At 41.3% G+C, this 4,108-nt stretch overlaps 1 long non-coding RNA gene across 1 annotated transcript; it reads left to right on the top strand.

Moving 5' to 3' along the window:
- Positions 1-239: 239 nt before the first annotated feature.
- LOC134285701 (uncharacterized) lies at positions 240-3,560 on the top strand. Its single transcript, XR_009996556.1, has 2 exons — positions 240-1,413; positions 1,625-3,560. It is a non-coding gene; the product is annotated as an uncharacterized LOC134285701 (long non-coding RNA).
- Positions 3,561-4,108: the final 548 nt, after the last annotated feature.

The following is a 4,108-nucleotide window of genomic DNA, read 5'->3' as shown; positions in this document are numbered from 1 at the left end:
CTTCAGTAATTTCTACTAGCGATTCTACCTTGTATTCCTCCAGATTATTTAATGAATTTCTTCTGAGATATCGTTAGGAAATAATTCAGAAGTTTCTTGAGGTGAATTAGGAGTTAAGTCTTTCAGAAATAAGTTTCTCTAGAGGGGTCTAGGAACTTGACAATCGATCTGGGGATTTCTCCAGCAACTACTGAAGGGTTCCTAGAAGAATCTAAGGGTTCCCAAAAATCCTAAAGAAATCCCTGGTTGGGATGCGGCTGGGATGATTTTGCTTCGGAATGTTGGCTTTGCAGTCTTTTGGGGAATCGAAAACACTAGTTTATGATTTTTCCCGACGTTTCGGTCCGTATGGGACCTTTTTCAAGGGTTCTAAAATATAATTATTCAACTATCAATACAAAATTTTAAACATTTAATTAGTTTTACAATTTACCAATCGGTCAAGGTTTCCTAGTCAAGATGGCTTTGCTAAACTCAAAAATGTCATGCGGAACTTTTGGTCTAAATGGAAGATTCAAAGGTCAATTTTCATTTTATACATATTTGTTGTCCTGCACTGTACTCACATAGATTGAGTCCGTTCGGTTTTCAACCGTCGTGATGCGGACAATCTCCTACCTATCGGGCGGTCTAGAATTCGGTCCCTGTTTTTGGAATCTTCCACCATTGCTTTTCGCATGATATTCTTTTTGTTTGTGTGAGTCACTTTCTCTCTGTTTAGTTTAGTGTGTGTCTTAACTATCTAACCCTGAGAAGATTCTCTCATCTATCTATATTGTTTTGATCGTCATCTTCTATTCGTCGTCTCGTTTTTCAGTAAGTGTAATAGTCCGGCATAAGCTACATGGAGATTGTCAGTGTCTGTGCGTTTGTTTACAGTATTGTTAGTGTTGTATAGAGTGTGTGTTTGGAGGCAACGTCGAAATGCCGCTTTTTCATTTGGTTCGGCCGCGAGCGCGTCGTCGTCGTCGTCGTCTATTTCATAGTGCTCGTCTTCGTACAGGGCAGTTTAGTGTGTGTTTGGAGGCAACGTCGAAATGCCGCTTTTTCATTTGGTTCGGCCGCGAGCGCGTCGTCGTCGTCGTCTATTTCACAGTGCTCATCTTCGTACAGGGCAGTTTAGTGTGTTTTTGGAGGCAACATCGAAATGCCGCTTTTTCATTTGGTTCGGCCGCGAGCGCGTCGTCGTCGTCGTCGTCGTCTATTTCACAGTGCTCGTCTTCGTACAGGGCAGTTTAGTGTGTGTTTGGAGGCAACGTCGAAATGCCGCTTTTTCATTTGGTTCGGCCGCGAGCGCGTCGTCGTCGTCGTCTATTTCACAGTGCTCATCTTCGTACAGGGCAGTTTAGTGTGTTTTTGGAGGCAACATCGAAATGCCGCTTTTTCATTTGGTTCGGCCGCGAGCGCGTCGTCGTCGTCGTCGTCTATTTCACAGTGCTCGTCTTCGTACAGGGCAGTTCAGTGTGTTTTTGGAAGCAACGTTGAAATGCCGCTTTTTCATTTGGTTTGGCCGCGAGCGCGTCGTCGTCGTCTATTTCACAGTGCTCGTCTTCGTACAGGGCAGTTCAGTGTGTTTTTGGAAGCAACGTTGAAATGCCGCTTTTTCATTTGGTTTGGCCGCGAGCGCGTCGTCGTCGTCTATTTCACAGTGCTCGTCTTCGTACAGGGCAGTTTAGTGTGTTTTTGGAGGTAACGTCGAAATGCCGCTTTGAGTTTTTGGTGGCAAAGTGTGCAGGCCGCATTTTCATTCGGATCGTCCGTCGTCGTCGTCTATTTGACTGTCCACATCGTCGTACCCGTGTGTAGTTGTAGCGGTTCAGTGTGATTTCGGAGAAGAGGCCAATTAGTGGAAGATGCTGTAGCACATACGCACTGGACACTTCAAAGGATGTTAATTGGTGAGCTCTTTCCATTTTATCATAACAATAATAATAATAATAATTAATGCTAAAGGATTTATACAATTCTGCTCTGGTTTTTGTGTATTTATCTAACAAATATTGAAAAGTTCGTCACGTCATGTGTCGGCGCTAGTTCCAAATGCACATTTAGTTGATAATAAATAATTTCCTTTCATTTTTTGCATGAACACAACAATTTGAATGGTTCGTCATCTTCGGTGTCGACATTTGTTATATTTTAGTCCAAATGAAATGTTTTGACTCAAATAAAGGTTGCATGAATTTCTGGAAAAAGAGAGGGTCGGTAAAAGATAGACGGCGAACCATGCGGTAAGATCTTTCTGATTTATTTATCACGTGTTATTTTGTTAATACTTGTGGATTGATCGCGTTCAGCATTGTCTCGCGCGGAAACGCAAACTACAGATGCGTCGGTGTTTAGCATTGTGTTCTCCTTAGTTGCGAATTAATAACTTATGTAGGGTGAGTTTTGAGGCACAAAAGATCACGTTCGTCGTCCAAGGTATAGAAGGGTATTTCTTCGCGAGCGCATTATTAATCGCGAATCAAAACATTACACTCGTTTACCACGACAAAATCCTCAACACATCTCCATTTCCCCTGTCCAAACTCCTAGTGATTTCTCGTAGTAACGCAGAGAATTCCTCGGTTATTGGCCTAAGCGAGAATCACGTCATCACTTCCTTCCCTATCCTCAATTGACCTGCATTCGGACGCGGCCGGCGCTGGTATTGCTTATTGAAAAGTATTGGGATTCCAGCATTTACACAATGAAGAGAAAGCTAATCCCAAGCATCATCTGTTGGTTCTTTGTGTAAATGCAGTTGTCCTTGCAATAACAGAGGAGCAACCGCGGGCGGTCAATCATGCTCATGCTCATGCTCATGCTCAGTATTGTTAGTGTTGTATATGTGGCAACTTTCAAGAATGTGTAGATTGTTTGTTTTGAATGTCCTATCTATGATGTTTGTTTCGTCTAGCTTAAAATTATGGTCCATCGTTGCTGCATGGTTAACAAGTGCCGTTTTTTCCCTCACCCAGCTAACCTCCGCGTCTTCGTTTGTATACCCTTTGTCTAGTAGTGTTTTTAGCTTTTTCAAGTTTGATCTATGTCCAGATATTCTTTGTTTTAGTTTTGTACTGGTCATTCCTATATAGCATGCCTCACAATCTGCGCAGTCTATTTTGTAAACAACGTTGCTTTGTTCGGTGTTGGGTGTTTTGTCTTTTACCGACGGAAGAAGAGACCCAATTGTTTTGTGTTGTCTGTTTGCTATTTTTATCCCTGGGTAGTCCCTTTTTAGTGTTTTGGTTATTTGTTGTGTTAATCCGTCAATGTTTGTGAGCGAGTAGAATTTCATTTCGTCTTGGTGTGTTTCTGTCTCGGTTTCTGTTCTACTCACGTCCATAGCTGTATTGTTGTTTACCGTTTGATGTTTTGCACGGTTGATTAGTCTGTTGATGAGGCATTTCGAGTTTCGAGTTTAGCAAAGCCATCTTGACTAGGAAACCTTGACCGATTGGTAAATTGTAAAACTAATTAAATGTTTAAAATTTTGTATTGATAGTTGAATAATTATATTTTAGAACCCTTGAAAAAGGTCCCATACGGACCGAAACGTCGGGAAAAATCATAAACTAGTGTTTTCGATTCCCCAAAAGACTGCAAAGCCAACATTCCGAAGTAAAGAAATCCCATCAATTCTGAACTTATACAGGATTCCTAGGAGGAATTTCTCAAGGTTTCCCACTAGGAAATTTTGGAGGATTCTCAGGAATAACTCTCCGGAGATTTCTACACAGAACATCAGGAGGACTCCCTGAAGAAATTTCTGGAGGGTTTGAGGAAAGAATTCCTGGAAGATTACTAGACTAAACTACTGGGATATTCCCAGGAAACGCAGTAAAAAGTCGGAGGGAATAATTATTATATTATCTTTTATAACGAGATTGTCAGCCCAAGGCTGATTCATCTACTAATCATGGGGAAATAACAAAGATGAAAGATAGAATCCTCTTGGAAGTATCCATAATGAAAGTTCCAGTAGGTGTAGGTGTTTCTACTGCGCATAAATACCAAAACAAATTCCTGTAGGAATCCTTATAAGAAATTTTCAGATGAAGGACATTCCAGGGAAAAATATCGTCAGAAACTCTTTGAGTAATCCAAGAAAAAACTTCTGATG

Source organism: Aedes albopictus, chromosome 1 (genome assembly GCF_035046485.1).
Source record: "Aedes albopictus strain Foshan chromosome 1, AalbF5, whole genome shotgun sequence".
Lineage (NCBI taxonomy): Eukaryota > Metazoa > Arthropoda > Insecta > Diptera > Culicidae > Aedes > Aedes albopictus.
Note: the sequence above shows the minus strand (reverse complement) of the source record. Positions and strands in the feature narration are given on the sequence as shown.